The sequence below is a fragment of the Diabrotica virgifera genome, chromosome 7 (genome assembly GCF_917563875.1).
Source record: "Diabrotica virgifera virgifera chromosome 7, PGI_DIABVI_V3a".
In the NCBI taxonomy this organism is placed as follows: Eukaryota; Metazoa; Arthropoda; class Insecta; order Coleoptera; family Chrysomelidae; genus Diabrotica; species Diabrotica virgifera.
The window spans coordinates 37687236-37707345 of NC_065449.1; the positions used below are offsets into that span (position 1 = coordinate 37687236).

At 30.7% G+C, this 20110-nt stretch overlaps 1 protein-coding gene across 2 annotated transcripts in view; it reads right to left on the minus strand.

The window, feature by feature from the left end:
* Nucleotides 1-20110, minus strand: part of LOC114331525 (netrin-1-like) — a 330627-nt gene that overhangs the window by 270723 nt on the left and 39794 nt on the right. The gene's annotated exons all lie outside the window — the stretch shown is intronic.

The window sequence follows — 20110 nt, forward strand, 5'->3', positions numbered from 1 at the left end:
TATTCTTAATGAAATGCTCTGAATAGTCAAAAATCTAAAAGACAGCCATCAGATATCAAATTTTATCAATTTTATACGAGTTATGTCAAAAATATGAATTTCGTTAAAGAGTAAAGTGTTTTTATATTCCAGCATATCAAAAAATGTTAATATGAAAAGTTGTTTGAATTTAGAAACTATGTCTAAATATACAATTATATCATTCTAATCGAAAAATTACGGATACTCATCATCATTTTGTTACAATTATGATAACTATTTTATTATCACTTTTAAGAAAAAAAGTTATTTTTCATAAAATGCTCTCCCTGGTCTAAAATGTAAGATATACATCAGACATCAAACTTTTTAAATTTTATACGAGGTATGTAAAAAATATGAATTTTTCTTAAGAGTTAAGTGCCTTTATTATTCACAATATTTTAATTAGAAGGATGAACTTTTCTTAATAACAATTTTCGATATTGTGAAATGTAATGGTACTTTACTCTTGAGTGAAATTCATATTTTTTGACATACCTTGTATAAAATTAATTAAATTTGATATTTGATGATTGCATCTTAGATTATATACAATGCAGAGTATTTTATAAAGAATAACTTTTTTTCGTAAAACTGATAATAAAAAAGTTATCAATAGGTTCCAAGTTACGCAGACATACTGTATAAGAGCTAAAAAAACTTTTTTTTGCTGAACATTTATTATTGTTGAAGCTTATTATGTATTTTAGGTTTACAGAAAAAAGTTTTGATCACTTTGTACAAACATTTTTTTAGCTGGTAATTTTCGGTTTTTGTACTACATTTTTGATATCTTTTTTAATTTTCTTAAAAAGAAATAGTTTATTTCATGTCTAAAGTAAAATAATTTAGTGCATTTTAGAGATTACATCCTCAGCTTTAAAAAAGCACTTATAAAACTGTAATAGATCTATACAAACTTGAGTAATACCGTCTTAAAGTGGTGATAATTCTATAAAACTACGAAGTTTTCAAAAATTACATTTTTTGAGACGTCATATCATTTGAACTAAATTTTTGAGATTTTTTTTGAATGAAACATCATTTAGAAAGATGCTTGAAAGGTAAGTTGTGCAAAACTGAGAGTTTTATAAGAAAAACTGTATTAGTTACACATTTTTAAATCACAAAAATTGGAATAAATCCTTTGTAAAAGGTATAAAATTTATTAAAATCCCTAAAGGGCTACATCAGAACAAAACGTTTTCGATTTTATTACAAAATCATCATCAGTGTAAGACAGTCTGGATGCTAGCTGAGCCACCAAAGAAATATATGGGTAATAACCCTTCAAATATAAAATGTATGCTTTACATATGCAGTTGCCATAAAGTCATCGAAATGTAAACTCAAAATTTTTTTGCATCCCACATGTTGGGAATTTAAATACCTTACCTTAGGGCATTATTTCTGTTGCCTTTTGCCCATCACAAGGCATTTTAAGTAAATATGCATCTGTAAAGCATACATTTTATATTTGAAGGGTTATTACCCATATATTTCTTTGGTGGCTCAGCTAGCATCCAGACTGTCTTACACTGATGATGATTTTGTAATAAAATCGAAAACGTTTTGTTCTGATGTAGCCCTTTAGGGATTTTAATAAATTTTATACCTTTTACAAAGGATTTATTCCAATTTTTGTGATTGATGGTATACAGCCAACTACAGGAAAACTTTTCTTTCCTTGTGAATTTTTAAATCATTTTTAAACAAAATTCATGTAAGGCTCACTTTCCGCCCTCACCGTAGTTATACCCATAAATTTTATTTCTTTCTACTATGTATAACCATAAGATACCTTAATTATTCTTCTTTCATGTTCAGTGTATAAAATTTCATTTGATCCATTAGTTAAAGAATTACATTAAAATAACTCAACCGTGCACTTCGCCGTACCCTAGTTTACTTCGCCAATGTTTGTGAGAAGGGTGATTTTAGAGTTATAAATAAAAAATAATAGAAGCTACATATTTAATTTGAGAAAAATCTGTATGGAGGGTTTTTTTGTAAAATTTTCTGAATTTTTCAACGGCCAAGTCAGTTTTTTTCGACAATTTATATTTTCGGAGTTATTTAAAAAAACATTAATTTCGCAGTTCATTTGTTTAATAAAAAATGAAGCACCCACTTCTCGAGTAGAACTTTTTTTTTTATTTAAATTTATGTGTCTCTGCAGCAATGGCCATTGACACAAACAATATTGGTTATACAATAATTAATTACAATAAGGACTTAAAACTAAATATTATAACAGTTAATTTCTAAATCTTAAATAACATTGGGTAAAAATTATGAAGAAAAAAAATTGGATATACAATCATTGGATACTATAGAGATGTACAACTAATTATAAAATTGCTTCGGTCTTCTTGGGATACTTCGGACGTTGTTTAGTCATAGTAGCAGTTGCATATGAACTAGTATGATTACTGGAAGAATTGGATCCAGACATGGTGTTGCTAACAGTGGGGGAACATTGATTTAAATTGTTACTCATGTAGTCAAAAGTAACTTAAATTTGTTTATATTAACGCTTTGGATGTCTGGAAATAAGTGATAACCTTGGATACATCACTGCAATACTGCTTGCCTAACCGTTGGCGTCCGTTGGGACGGGATAGCAACAGTGAAAAACTATTGACAGTTTGACACTGAATGTGTTTAAGTTGGAAGATTATTAAGTAAAACATCTCTTACTGACCGAAGTTACAGAACACAATTGTTATTAGTCACTATTTGAGCGAAAACTAATTTTGATAACTAGTATTTACAGTAATAATTACAAATTTCGGCACCAATTTACAGATCGATACCTACACGTTCTGACGTTAGTTTGACAGTCAGTAGAACTTTTTGATATGTTGTTTATTAAGCATTTCTTAATGAAATTACAAAAAGTTCTATCTTGTTTGATTTTTTCCGAAGTGAAAATCTATATGCCCTCCCCTACAAAAGACTTTCACATGCTCAGCTTAGTTTTTTGTTCTTCTTTAAATAAAAATATCAAAAATCGTTGAATTCAATATCAATGACATATTAAACCCATAAATGTTATTAAAATGTCATTAAAAAACGACTCTAACGCTACCTGTAATAAAACTGAGGCTTTCAAAATGTGGCTTTATCGTCGAATCCTGATCTTATACCGAGCACGGTACTAATCAGTATGTTTTATTAAGAGTACCTACCAAAAGAAAAAGAGCTGTTAACCACAATAAAAGCAGTCGAAATGGAATACCTCGATCACATCATGAAGAAAGCCGAAAGTTATTGATTGCTGCAACTAATTTTACAGGGATAAGTAGAAGGAAAAGGACGACCAGGAGTCGAAGAATTTCCTGGCTGAAAAGTTTACGTACGTGGTTCAACACACAACTACAAATCTTTTTAGAGCAGCAGTGTGCAAAGTTCAGATTGCTATGATGGTCGTCAACATCCGAAACGTCTAGACACTACAAGAAGAATATTATTTGAAAAACAAATTAGAATGTTAGAGTATTTTATATTTATAATACAGTGAAAATATGGTACACGACAATTAGACCGAAATCATTAGACCGAAAGCAGTAGACCGAACTCATTGGACCGAAAAACCTCACTAGACCGAAATGGTACATAAATTAAAAAAGATTGCAGTAAATAATTATACTAAGATTTTTTATATCTGTCTTTTTGTTTATTGTATTTTTTTGTGTTATTTTATATACAGGTTGTCCCAGAAAGATGGGTCATAAATAATACCACAGATTCTGGGGTCAAAAATAGGTTGATCTAAATGTAAAATGTTGTACACACATATCTTTGAATAAATTTGAATTTGAATTTGAATTTGAAAATTTGAACCTCACTTACCTATATACAATAGTGCACACAAAAAAAGTTAGAGCCCTTTGAATTTACAAAATGAAAATCGATTTTTTTTCATATATCGAAAACTCTTAAGAGATTTTTTATTGAAAATGGACATGTGAAATTTTTATAGCAGCAACATCTTAAAAAAATTAAAGTGAAATTTGTGCACCCCATAAAAAATTTATGGGGATTTTGTTGCCTTAAACCCCCCAAAGTTTTGTGTACGTTCCAATTAAATTATTATTGTGGCACCATTAGTTAAACACAATGTTTTTAAAACTTTTTTGCCTCTTAGCACTTTTTTGATAAGCCAGTGTTTCTCGAGATATTTTGAATATTTGTCGAATCCATCACATATTTTGTATATGGTTAAGTATGATTATAAACACCTGTTAATAATCTGAAAATTTATTTAAACTTACATTTTTAGGTATATTTTGAAAAAGAAGCCACATCTCGATAAATGGTGACTTATCAAAAAAAGACTAAGAGGCAAAAAAGTTTTAAAAACACTGTGTTTAACTAATGGTACCACAATAATAGTTTAATTGGAACGTACACAAACATTTGGGGGGTTTAAAGGAACAAAACCCTCATACAATTTTTATGTAAATATATTAAAAAATAAGCCGTATCTCGATAAAAACTGGCTTATCGAAAAAATACTAAGAGGCAAAAAAGTTTTAGAAACGTTGTGTTTAACTCATGGTACCACAATAGTGAGTTAATTGGAAGGTACACAAACGTTTAGGGGGGTTTAAGGGAAGAAAACCCACATAAAATTTTATGGGGTGGACAAATTTTTACTATAATTTTGTTTTAAGATGTTCCTGCCATAAAAATGATATATTATGTCCATTTTCAATAAAAAATCTCTAATAGTTTTCGATATATTGAAAAAAATCGATTTTCATTTTGTAACTTCAAAGGGCTGTAACTTTTTTATGAGCTCATTTGTACTAAGGTAAGTTAGGTTCAACCGACCTATTTTTTACCCCAGAATGTGCGGTATAATTTATGACCAATCTTTTCGGGACACCCTGTATAGACTGTGTAAATTGCTACTCTCTACAGTCTGATATGAAATAATTTTCATCCGTTAAACAAATTAGTGAAGGTAAAAATAAATTAAGGGTAGAGTGACGTTAACACCATTTTAACTGTATCTAATAGCCATCCAAATAACATTTAGTTGTAATTACATTAATTTGTCTTATCTCTCTTACTGCGACAAATAAAAAGAAGTGACGGAGGAGTTATATTCGCGGTCAGGCAGACCGACGGACCAAATTGCTCAACTTTAGTACCATCGTTGGATTATAATCGTTCATTTGAAACCTCATTTGTCATTTTCCCTGGCATAATGACGGAGAAGTTACATTCGCGGTCGGACGGACAAATGGACCGACAGCCTTGGTCAAATTTTTCATCTTTAGTACCATCCTCGGTTATAAGCTTTCATTCGAAACCTTATTTGTCATTCTACCTGGTACAGTGACGGAGGAGTTATATTCGCGGTCAGGCAGACCGACGGACCAAATTGCTTATCTTTAGTACCATCGTTGGATTATAACCATTCATTCGACACCTCATTTGTCATTCTACCTGGCATAATGACGGAGTAGTTACATTCGCGGTCGGGCGGACAGATGGACAGACAGCCTTGGTCAAATTTATCAGCTTTAGTACCATCCTTGGATTATAGGCTTTCATTCGACACCTCATTCGCTATTCTACCTGGTACAGTGACAGAGGAGTTATATTCGCGGTCAGGCAGACCGACGGACCAAATTGCTCATCTTTAGTACCATCCTTGGTTATAAGCTTTCATTAAATGTTCTAAACATTAATTACATTTTCATTCTAAATTAGACAATTAGACAAATTTGAGTGATATAATTGTTCTTCCCTGGTATAATTTTATAATATTGGGACATGAGAAGTAGGTAACAAACTATGATGAACCAATATGCGAAATAGATTTTTCCAATACTTTTGGTTTAGATTTTACCACGAGATACGAGCACAGTATTTATCCGAGTAAAATTTTCAGCGAGACCCCGTCCTTAAACCTCCTAGAAAATGAAAAGTTCGCACCTCATATATAAAACGATTTCGAGTCATCTTAGCGAGACCGCACCTGCATACCAATCTGTACTGAAACTAAACTATCAGTTGACTATAAAGTCTGAAGTCCGCGGCTTCGCTTAGATATCTATTGCGTTATTTCTCCAATAGAGGCAGCATCTCTCGGGAAAGAATCTTTTCTCTCTGTTGCACTGCGACTTGGGGACCTCTCTTTCATACAACGGCCGGCCTTAAGGGCAAATTTTATTTGCTTCTAATTTGAATTTAACAATACGTAAACAAAAAACAAAGCAAAAAAAACAACCTCTAAACTATTTTTAGTATTTAATTTTTAGTATTGTACATATTAAATAAAAAATAAACAAAAAACAAATAAAAACAAAAACATAAATAAAAAGAAGAAAAACAAAAACAACAACCTCTAAATTCGCCAGTACTTTGTGCTGCCAGTCCTAAGCCAGGATAAAGGGTGAAGGGAGGTTGATGATACCCTTGCTCAGATTACAATCCTGTTTGAGCACCCTATATTATGTACCTAATGCTTTTCGGTCTCCTGCTTTTTCGGTCTAGTGAGGTTTCGGTAAAGTGCTTTTCGGTCTAATGAGTTCGGTCTACTGCTTTCGGTCTAATGATTTCGGCCTCTTTACACTAAACCGAAAATATCCACTATAGTTTGAAAATTGATTTGATTTATTTTTTAAAATATCTAGATACTCGAAAAGTTTTGGATATATGGCTAATGTTTTTTAAATAAAATACTTGGTGAACCGTTATATAATGAATATCGTAGTAATTATACATTTATATATTGTTTTATTTAACAAAAGATATTTGTCCTCATAAAGACATATATCCTTGCATGTTATATCACCGTGTCATCTTTAAGCTTTAAGAAACTAATAACCTTGTAGGAATAAAACATCGCGTAGGAGGTGTGGCGTTTATGGCCCATTTAAAACATTTATGGGCGCGCCACTGGGAGTAACAAAGTCTTTTGTGAATATCAAATCAGAATGCATCACTTCGTTGCACGTTCCTGAATTATTAGCAATTAGGTTAGTTCTGATGCCATAGCCATTTGTTACAAAAGTCCGTGCAAATCGAATTATGGCAAATTAACTTTGCCGTGTGAATTATTATTCTTGTCGTTTTTAATATTGTGCGACGCATTTAATCCGAACGGCCAGTGGAGAATTTTGTATTTGTTCAGCTATACGTTGTACTACGCTTGTATTAAACCCGTGTGATATAGATTGCAGGGCAAAAAACAGAATTAATGTAATAACGTAACATTCAGTATGGTAAAACAAAAATTTCTAACATTACATTATAATCTTTAAATGTTATTACAATGAAAAAAGAATATTGTTCTGAAGCTATTTCCTTGTGGCATTTTTATGATTAATTATTTATATGGGAAATAAGCCACAATTAAAATGAAAAAAATAATTTTATTAACGTTTCGACGCCCAAATCGGGTGCCGTTGTCAAAATACAAAATACTACTAATGGAAACAAAAATGTTGTTGCTTAGTAAAAAAAATTCTTCTAATAATTTATTTAATTTGACTCATTTATATCGGCAATTCAGATACATATGATACATTTTAAAGTAGAAGACTTTAAAATGATATTGCCAATATTTATGAGTTGCGTTCCTGGGACGACTTTACTGAAAGATAGTTCATTCGATTACATAAAAATCTATAGAACTTTATTCAAATTTAAAAATGATCTAACATACTATCAAAGAAAATTAATGACACCTCATTACAGTAAGTCACCACATTTTTATGGAGTGCCGAAAATTCATAAAGCGAACATACCACTTAGACCCATTTGTAGTACCATCAGTTCTCCTTGTAGTGAACTATCCAAATTTTTATTAAACATTATAAAACCATTTGCTAATAATGATGACACATTTATAAAAAATACAAAACATTTTTTAAACAAATTATCAACTATTGAGTTTAATCCAAATAATACTTTAGTAAGTTTTGACATAAACAGTTTATTTACAAATGTGCCATTAGATAAAACTTTAAACATAATCAAAACGAAATTAGAGAATGATGATACATTGACAAATAGGACAAAACTAAATGTATCAGCTATAATCGAGTTATTGACATTATGTACTAATAATACCTATTTTCAACTAAATAATGAATTTTATAAACAAAATTTTGGTCTAGCAATGGGCTCCTCTTTATCTCCATTATTGGCTAATATATTTATGGAGGATTTCGAAACTAATATCATTTCTAAACAAAATTTAAAACCCACTGTATGGTGGAGATATGTAGATGATGTGTTTTCAATATGGCCTCATAGATCAGAATTGTTGGATACATTCCTGAATATTATAAACGATCAAGAAGAGACAATAAGATTTACAATGGAAAAGGAATATAATAACACCCTGCCTTTCCTCGATGTTTTAGTCTCAAAGAAGGATACTGGATATGAGACTCAAGTGTATAGAAAACCAACACATACCAACAGATATCTCAATTACAAATCAAATCACAACATCAGCGTTAAAAAGGGAATCATAAAATCCTTATATGATAGAGCCAAAATTACTTGTTCTAACGAAAATTCATTTTTAGAAGAAAAACAATTCTTAACATCTGTTTTGTTAAAAAATGATTATCCTTTATCGTTTATAAATAAGGAATTGTCAAGATTGGATCGAATGGAACAGAACAACATAGAACGGGATCCTACAACATTTACAAGAAATAATACGAGGAAAATATCAATACCATACATAAAAGGACTATCCGAGAAACTTAAAACAATAGGAAATAAATTCAACATTTCAACAACATTCAAAACAAACAACACATTGAGATCTATTCTATCTAAGACTAAACCTAACAATGAACAAGAAAGGACAAAGAATTGTATTTATAAAATACCTTGTGAATGCGAACAGTTTTATATAGGTGAAACATCAAGACCATTAAACGTTAGAATAAGTGAACATCAATCTTATATTAATAATAGAGAGTTTGATAGATCTCAAATATGTCAACACGCATGGGATAATGAACATAGAGTTCAGTGGAGAGATTCAAGTATAGTCCTGAAAGAAACAGATAGTAAAAAGAGAAAAATCAAAGAAGCGGCTCTAATTATGCTAAACGAAACCAATTGTGTCGCAAATTCCTCGGTGGAATGCAGTAGGATGTGGATACCCATACTGAAAGAGGAAGTCAATAGAAAGAAAATACCACAATTAATAAGTCAATAGTCGAGTTAGTACATATTTTATATTTTAGTATTACTTATATATCCATATATTATTGATATTATTTATAATTTAAACAAAATTATAGTAAAGTCAGAATTTGGTATTAATTTTGAGAGTAATTTAAATGTAAGACCAAATACTTACGATGTCGGGATAGTATCACGAGGTTTTTCCTGGTTTTCCCTCGTGATTTACTATGAGATCTCTAACACTAGAATTTTAATGTCACCGTTGCATGTGGTTGTCTTTTTAAAGACAGATCACATGCTATGATTTTTTTTGTGACGGATATTCTTGAGTTGGGGTTGATTTCATGTAATCGAATGAACTATCTTTCAGTAAAGTCGTCCCAGGAACGCAACTCATAAATATTGGCAATATCATTTTAAAGTCTTCTACTTTAAAATGTATCATATGTATCTGAATTGCCGATATAAATGAGTCAAATTAAATAAATTATTAGAAGAATTTTTTTACTAAGCAACAACATTTTTGTTTCCATTAGTAGTATTTTGTATTTTGACAACGGCACCCGATTTGGGCGTCGAAACGTTAATAAAATTATTTTTTTCATTTTAATTGTGGCTTATTTCCCATATAAATAATTAATCGAAAAAAGAATAGACACCACTTATAAAATAATTATAAAAATTTTTTTTTTCGGTCATTTTTTGATTTTTTTGGGAGTTGAAAATAGCAGTTTTTATGATTTTGTTAAGTTACTCTAGTCCGCGGTTCCGCGGAGGAACCGTGGAAAATTAAGGTTCCGCGTGCCATAGACGCCGAGATATTTAATATTACAATATTTTACAGCTCGCTTCAGGTTGATGTTCTATTCCTTTGTTTTTATCTTTCAGGTTCGCCATATATTATGTTTCGACTTTTATCTGTCTATTGATACAAATAAACAAAAAATAATACAATATAATATGTATATAGAGGCAAAGAAAGCCCGGAAGAGGAAGTAGGCGCAATGGAAGACATTAGAGATAATGAAATAGGGATACCAACATATGATGAATATTTAGACATTCAAAAAATGAAACATAAAAGAATACCTGGCCCAGATGAAATTACCAATGAGCTAATTAAAAACGGAGGGGAAAAGTTATTAACAAGTATTTATAACCTAATAGTTAGAATATGGGAAGCAGAAGCAATGCCCGAGGATTGGAAAGAAGGCCAATTATACCAATATTAAGAAGTAACAAACTGTAACAACTATAGAGGAATATCTCTACTGAGTACAACATATAAAATTCTAACAGCCCTCATCAAACAAAAACTCAGTCAATTCACAGAGAAAAAAATGGGGACTGCCAGCAAGGATTCAGAGAAGGCAGATCCACTACAGATGCGATCCACATAGTTACACAAACAATCGAAAAATGCCACGAACACAACATAGAACTCCACATCCTCTTCGTAGACTTCAGACAAGCTTTTGACAGTATTCGAACAAATAAATTGTTTATTGAAATGAAAAGTCAAGATATACCAGCAAAATTAATCAGATTAACAAAAATGACCATGGATGGATCTCGAGCTAAAGTAACAATAGAAGAAGGTAGAACAAAATCAATTGCAATAGAAACAGGCGACAAGGCGATTCCCTGTCAACCACATTATTCAACATAGCAGTAATAGAAGGAACAGTCAAGTCCAGCAAAATTAAACGAACCATAGCCCACTCCTCAACAAAAATATTTGCATATATGCAGATGATTTATTTCTTATGTCAAGAGACAAGGAAAAATTGAAAGAAGCAGTAACAATCCTGGCAAAAGAAGCACGGAAAAGAGGTCTAGAAATTGACGAAGGAAAAACAAAATATCTAATCTGCTCTAGAAGAGAAGATAACAGGACGAGAGAAATCAAAATAGAAAACTACACTTTTGAAAGAGTCCAACAATTTAAATATTTGGGAATAATAATGAATGGCCAAAAAAACAAGAGAAGTGAAGAAGTAACGGAACGAATACTAGCAGGCAACAAAAGAACAAAACATACTGGAGATATCATAGGCTTCTGAAGGACAAAAACTTATCCAGAAATACAAAACTATAAATATACAGACTTGCAATCAGACCAGTAGTTACGTACGCAGCTGAGACAATGTGCCTCACGGAAAAAGATAAGAAAAATTGAGAATATTCGAAAGGAAAATCTTCAGACGGATTATGGGCCCGATAAGAATGGACAACGGAGAATTGAGAAGAAGAATGAACCATGAACTAAGAGACATAATGAAGGGAGAAGATATAACGATCAGATGGACAAGAGGTCATGAAGGCTGAACCAGAAGGATCAGGACGATATTATCCTTAGATGGAATAAAGGAATGACCGAAGATAGAAAGGTCCAATCGCCTACATTGACGAAACAATGGCCACGTTGCTCAGTCGGAAGAGATGTGGGCATGGTTCTTTGGGTTGGGCTTCTGTTACAATGATAGATGTTAAATGAATAAATAATGGTATGCGAATAGAGCTAATGAAACGACGATAAACAAAAGATAAATAGATAATATTAACTGATGATTTGACTCATGGACTCTAAGTAAACGTAAATACTGAATACACAAACGAAAATATTGGGCGCCTGGTATTTTGACCAACAAATACTCAAAGGAACAATAATTAACAAAACATAACACAACATTGAAATTAGTAACTCTACTACGACAAAACAACATTGTTCTTAATCTTGAGCTGTAAATAATAAATAAAAAAGCGACATCGTACACTTTAATAAAACATTTATTAAAATACTTCTCAATTCGTAATACTCTCAATAACGTAATACTCAATATTTACATAATATACATAAAAGAAAGGTAAAAACGTTAGCCACAAAAATAAAAATTAAAAAATAATCATTTAATCATGGTTAACAAATTACATTTACACACACGTAAAAAAATTGATAAATGGACGATTGTGACTCTCACTATTTGAAAATGGAATTAACTGAAGTTAATAAACATTATCTATAAAGTTTAAAAATATGGAAAAGTAAAATAGTTTCTTAAAAAAGCTTATCTATAAAAAGACCATAATTAGTCATATTTCGTCCATTTCTAAATATAGTAAAAAAGGCCTTTTTGTCTCAATAAGACTAAATACTTAAATTATACTCTAACAACAGAAATCGCATAACGTTAATTAAAGAAATTAACTATATAAAAACATACTTCAAATTCACTGTAAATGTCAAAAACATTAAGCGAAAACGCCTATATAATCTTGCATTAGAAATTTATGCGAAAGTAAATGTCTATATTTCTTTTTTTTTATCCAAAACGGCAATGACCTCATATATTAAGTAGGTATCTCAAGTTTATGCAAATAACATATTTATGGTAGCTATGTTATCTCAGGCAAACAAAAATAAACCAAAATAGTTCACTCACTCAAACAGGTAGAGAAATGCTCTCCCTTCGTAGGTCGGCTGGCCCATGAGGCGCTAAAGATGAATACGAAGAAATTCGACTATAGATACAGTCGAGAGAAGAACAGCGCTAATAATGCATAATGCAAACTTAGGTGGAAGGTGGAAGGTGGACCCGACACAAGTCGAGTCTACCAGACCTATGGCCACTGGAAATCACATGACTGCACTATATTAACTCAACTCACAAATGATCAGAATTTTAAGAATTTGTGGTTTTTATGAACCTTTGGCGTCCTTTAATAGGGGTGGGGTTTTAACCAATCAAAATTATGGGAAACTGTGAGAGATATTCAAGAACAGATTTCCTTACCACTCGTAAAAGGGCTTAGCGAACCTAATACTTAAGATGAGTTATGGGATGCAAGGCCCATATCATTCACCAGAAAGCTATTAAAGTCTAACATTCGACTCTATCGATAGCACATATGTGTTTCTAAGAAAAACACGGCGCTAGAGATTCTGGAATCTACAGGGAAATAAGTTAAAATCCATGTAGCAATGAAAACTGAAATAAATTCTACACTGGGAAAACTTAAACGTTATAAAGATATAGTTAGATTTATTAAAGCACAGAGCCTGAGATGGCTGGAACATATAGAGAGAAGGAAAAACTACCTACTGATTAAGAAGATCACCAGATGGAAACCAGAAACTAAAAGGCCAAGGGGAAGACCCAGAGAGAGATGGGGGAGCAGGTCATGAGGGATATCAAAATTCTGTAAGTGAGAAACTGGAAGGAACTATGCACATTTCGAAATGAGTGGAAGAAAATTGTAACGAAAGCCAAGTCATACAAGAAACTTTGACAAAATACAAGTGGAATGCGGAGTGATTCACCGCAATAAGCGAATCCGAGAGCTCTAAATAAGAGCGGCAAACATTCCACCCGGAATTAAGAGCCCTGATGATGATGAATACAATATATAATAAATGTATACAAGAAAATCGGTGTATCGGAAGAACAACAGGGTTTCCGCCCAAACAGATCTAGAATAGACGCTATCTATATCATGTGACAAATAATTGAGAAATCAATAGAATTCAAGAAGCCCATGTTCACATGCTTTGTAGATCTGAAACTAGCATTCTACAGAGTACGATTGAAAGACGTGCTCACTCTCCTTGGAAAGAAACACATAAGTCAGAAATATAGAAACATAATCAAAGAGTTCAATAGATCCAACAAAACACGAATAAGAACCACACACGGCCTCACGGAAGAAATCAGAATCAATGTCGGCTTGTCGGCGTTAGACAAGGTGACAGTCTCGGCCCACGCATATTTAATTTGATAATGGATGAAGTTATAGCAAGTGTTCAAAAAATGAATTAGGAATACAGAAAGGGTAACCATGAGAATGCAAATCATGAAGTTCAAGCATCGTATATCTTATCAATCAATCAATCATCAATCGTCTAGTTACTACATGAGACATGCAGTTTCATATTTTCCACATCCTGTTCTAAACCGTAGCAACTCAAAATAAGATTTTATTTTGATTATTTCCTAATATACTTTTTTATTTTAGGTAGTAGGGGAGTTAAGTGCAATTAGAACGAAAACATGCATTGTTTCGGAAAAATTCAAACAAGCTTATATTTTTCTAAAACTTTTTTTGTTAGTTTATATACATGCTAAAGAAAAAAGTTCTACTCGCAGATTTGGCCGCTAATTGTTTATTAATTGTTTAAACAATAACAATTGTTTTGTATTTATACAATATTATTTAAAATTATTTATAAATAATTTTAAAAATATCGTTGAATTCATCATTTTACTTTGATCAAATATGTTTCTATTTTGTTTTTGATTATGCTGAACCCGAATAAGGCATTACAATTTAAAAATTCTTATACAGAAGCTCTTATACAGTATGTCTGCGTAGCTAGGAACCACAGGCAAAACTTTTTATTATCAATTTTACGAAAAAAAGTTATTCTTTATAAAATGCTCTGGATCGTCACAAATATAAAACTCAACCGTCATATATAAAATTTTATCAATTTTATACAAGTTATGTCAAAAATATAAATTTCGTTAAAGAGTAAAGTACCTTCATATTCCAGAATATCAAAAAATGCTATTATGAAAAGTTGTTTGAAATTAAAAACTATGTTTTAATATACAATTACATCATTCTAATGGAAGAAATGTTTATCAATTTTTTCTCAAAATACGGATACCCATCATCATTTTATTACAATTATGATAACTGGTTTATTATCAATTTTACGAAAAAAAGTTATTCTTCATAAAATGCTCTACCTGGTCTAAAATCTAAGATACAACTAACATATATCAAACGTTTGCAATTTTATACGAAATATGTAAAAAATATGAATTTTACTTAAGATTATTATTTACAATATTTTAATTAGAAGGATGTAATTGAACACTAAAACAAATTTTTTAATTCCAAACAACTTTTCCTAATAACAATTTTCGATATTGTGAAATGTAACGGTACTTTACTCTTGAGTGAAATTCATATTTTTGACATACCTCGTATAAAATTAATAAAATTTGACATTTGATGGTTGCATCTTAGATTAAATATGAGGAAGAGTATTTTATAAAGAATAACTTTTTTTAGTAAAACTGATAATAAAAAAGTTATCAATAGGTTTCAAGTTACGCAGACATACTGTATAAGAGCTAAAAAAATTTTTTTGTCGAACATTTATTATTGCTAAAGCTTATTATTAAATGTATTTTAGGTAAGTTTTATAGAAAAAAGTTTTGATCACTTTGTATAAACATTTTTTTAACTGGTAATTTTCGGTTTTTGTATTACATTTTTGTTATCTTTCTTAATTTTCTCAGAAAGAAATAGTTTATTTCCTTTCTAAAGTAAAATATTTTAGTGCATTTTAAAGATTACATCCTAAGCTTTAAAAAAGCACCTATAAAGCTGTAATAAATCTGTTCAAACTTGAGTAATACCGTCTTAAATTGGTGGTAATTCTGTAAAACTACGAAGTTTTCAAAAATTACATTTTTTGAGACGTCGTATCATTTGAATTAAATTTTTGAGATTTTTTTGAGAGAAATATCGTTTATTAAGATGTCTGAAAGGTAAGTTGTGCAAAATTGAGAGTTTTATGAGAAAAATTGTATTAGATACACATTTTTTTTAAATCATTTTTAAACCAAATTCATGTAAGTTTCACTTTCCGCCCACACCATACTTATGCCCATACATTTTATTTCTTTTTATTACAACCATAAGATAGCTAAATTATTCTTCTTTCATGATCAATTTATAAAATTTCATTTGATCCATTAGTTAAACAATTACATTAAAATAACTCAAACGTGCACTTCGCCGTACGCTAGTTTACAGTGCGCCAATGTTTGTGAGAAGGGTGACTTTAGAGTTATAAATAAAAAATTATAGAAGCTACAGATTTCATTTTATAAAAAATTTTATGTAAGTTTTTTTTTGTAAAATTTTCTGAATTTTTCAACGGTCAAGTCAGAATTCTACAATTTATATTTTCGGAGTTATTTAAAAAAACATCTAATTTCGCAGTTCATTTGTTTAATAAAAAATGAAGCACCCACTTCTCGAGTAGAACTTTTTGATATGTTGTTTATTAAACATTTCTTAATGAAATTACAAAAAGTTCTATCTTGTTTGATTTTTTCCGAAATGAAAATCTATATGCACTCCCCTATAGTATATATTTAATTTTTGTATTGATATTTTTTCTGTTACAACTGGGCTAGACTAATGATCCATCGTTCGGACGCCTTGACCCGCTTGGCTATCTGACAGACTTGATAGAATTCAAAGTAAAAAACTGCGTCTACCACATGGTAGTGTTAACACACTAATTACCATTTACTCTTCAACAATAACATCCCTTTGTTTACTAAAAGTCATAAGGAATTATTTGATTAATAAACTGCGTACAAGAATAAAATATTAATAGCGTGAACGGCGCCTAGAAATTCGTAATATAACGTTAACTTACAAACAGATTTTTATGTAATAATTTAAGAATATCATTTATTACTCCAATAATTTAAACCTATAACAATTTCAGACATCGTAAAAACCTCGTAAAACCAAAATGATCATCGTTAAAGCGTTCATAAACAAAACAATTTACATAAATTAATAATACATTGCATAGCTAACAGACAGAAAACAGCGAAAGTAATACAAAATGTGTTTTATGTATAACAATTCTAAACGTGAGTGACAATATAGAAACAACATAAGAAAAATCATGAACTTAATAAACGTCAAATACAGTTGACTCAAAAACAACAAAACAAAAAAACAACACTCAAAAAAATTTAGTTGGTAATATTAATTAACAGTGATTATTGAATAGTATTTCGTTGTAACAACAATTAAATTTTTTGTTTCAACGAACTTTTAGACATTGACGAATGTATTTGGTTATTGTCACAATGATTGAATAATAATTGTGAAAATAACTAGAGTACATTGATTAATAACACTCAATTTATTCAGCCAATAACTTAGTTTCGTATATTTAATAAATAATGTTAATTCTGGCAGCAACTCACTTTCTTGATTTCGTAGATGACAAGCAATTACCTTGGTTTATCTTGACAACGTACAGATTTCATTAAAACAATGTACAAATGTTGTTAATATAGAGTAATATATGATTATTGTATAGCTGTAAACTGATTGTTCTGGCAACTAACGCATTAATCAATCTACTACTGCGTTTAATAACCACAATCAATGCGTTCATGGTGACAATAAACGTAGTTGTTGAGACAATAAATAAAGACTTGAAATATAACGGCTTTTCCTTATCGTCATACCCCTAGCTTCTCTGTGTTACCATTGTTTAAAAAATAATTCTTTGTTAAACAATGCTGTTACCTCTGCCAAGTGCTGAATAATAATTGCATTTCGTTTCCACGTGTAGTCCGTAGTAGAAGGAAGTTTTCGTGAGTCTATTGTCGTGAAATTTCGGTCGAATTCTTTTTAAATTTTTTTCGAATCCTGAGAAAACTAATTAGTATTTTTGAAAATTATACGCAGAATAAAATATTACCGTATTATCAAGTCCCTGAGAACTTCTATACTTAATGATTATTTTAATAAGTCACAGGGGTGAAAAAGAGAAAATTTAGTATGATTTTTAATTTCAAATATACCATTCAAAAGAAACTTTTTGTTTATTCTAAGGGACTTTCAGCCCTCGGTAATAATGAAATCTTTTATTCTGCGTTTAAATTTTCCAAAAATACTTATTAGTTTTCTCAGGATTCCAAAAAAAATTAATGCGTTTAAAAAGAATTCGATCGAAATTTTGCACCTGCGCTCTCAAAAAGGATTAAAGTGATATACATTTTTGGAATCACTATTTCAAACGCCTTTAAATGAGCTGTCACATGATGTACTTTCCCATTTAAAAAAATCAAAGTTATGCCTGTCACCTGAAGAGAAATCGTGTAAAGTTCGAAACATTGTGTTATAATATAGTTTGATTATTTTAAAAATCGACCTGTCCGAGCGTTTTGCTTATGTTCTAAAAATAAATAAGTTAATAATGGGGGGGGGGGGGGGAGTGTAACACTTATTCCAGCGCACTGTATAAGTGAAATCATAATATGATTTCTCATATTATGAGAAATCACACAGTGTAAAGTCCATTAGGTTTAGGACAAAAAAGGGGGATTTAAAAACTTATTATTAATCAATATCATACATTGGGCTAATGCATTCAGTAATTATTAATATAAAATACGTTCATAGTAGGAATGAACGAAACTGATTGTAAGAATGAATAGAATTGAGTATAAGAATAACCGTATTAATTGTGGGAATGAACGAATTAATTGTAAGAATAAACGGAACTAATTGTAGAAATAAACGAAATACGTTAGGAGAAATGACACTGTTATTGACACAACAAATAGTCAATGAATAGTGTTCGTTGACTCAATGAACAGAGTTCGTAATATCAATAAAGTGATATTATGGTATACATGCTGAATGTTCATCCATTCAATAAACGTAATACATTGGCTCACCTAACGAAAATAATGAATTGATGAACAATGAACATCGCTTTGTTGTTCCAATAAAACCAAGAATTGGACAAATTTTAAGTATTGCGTTTGTTGTCTGAATTAACATTTTTATTGATATTACGTACCTTTTTCGTTGAGTGAAAAAACGACAAAAATTTAATTTTGTAGTTGCATGTCTTAATGTCACTTTATGAACTTTGTGTAAGAAGTTTAATAATAGCCAGTAATATTAATTTATTTACATAGATGCCTTTAAAGTGGAAAACCAGGTTGGTTTTTCTGTCACATCCATCAGCGAAGTTGTAGCTACCTACCGTCTTCCACATTACTGTAGCATCTACACAGCTGAACTATATGCTGTGAAGAAAGCACGCAGTTGTCCAGACAACAAAAACAAAAATCTTGCAATCTGCACTAACTCACTATCCTCCATTCTATCTATCAAAAATATTTACTCTCAATTCAAAATATTCACAACGCATGCAAACTGCAACGAAAATGCAAATTAAGCTGCTATATACGCATTCAGTTCTGATATTTCAATAGAAAGTATTCAACTTGGGATAGATTTACTACATAGAATCAATCAAATGTGATTGAGAGCCTGGTATAACCTCTGGAATAGAACAAGCTCAAAACTTCAGGATATTTAACCCAGAATCTTTACCTTAAAAATACTAGCACGTTGTTGAAGGGACAAAGTTATCATAAGAAGACCAAGACATATAAGAAGACACCAAAGGTATAAAAATAATCAGCCAAAATACAATATTTATAATAATATACTTACACCACCTTCTATTTCTGTAGTGGTATGGCCAAACTTGATATGTCTGAATTTTGCCAAAAAGGGATTAGTTGCTTGATATGTTATTTAATAAGATTTCTTCAAGTTGGTAGAGTTTGGTATGTCTATGATAAAGGTAAAACCCTTAAAAATGAGAATGACAATATATGATATGTCCGCTGTGATAATTAGGTAGGACAGAAGTTGATATCTAATTTGATTTCTTATATTGACAGTTATGGATATGTCCATTTACTTTTCGTTTTTGGTTTAGCAAAACATAATATTCCGTTTCTGTGTGTATTTTGAAGAAAAGCATTAAAAAAGAGTTCATTAAACAATTATTTAATACCAGTTAATTAATAAATTTCGTTACACCGGTAATGTGGTAAGTTGAAAATCAAATTGGCAACTCGCTTTGAAAATTTCATGAATTTAGAAGGCCTTTCAAACTTTCAAAATGCTCTTCTGAAAAATTAGGTTAGATGGACATCCAAGTATTGCCATAACACTACAGATTTTATAAATCTTTTTCGAGCGATCAATATACTATTTAATTTAATCTCGAAAACAATATACAGGGTGTCCAGAAACTCTACCGACAAACGAAGACAAG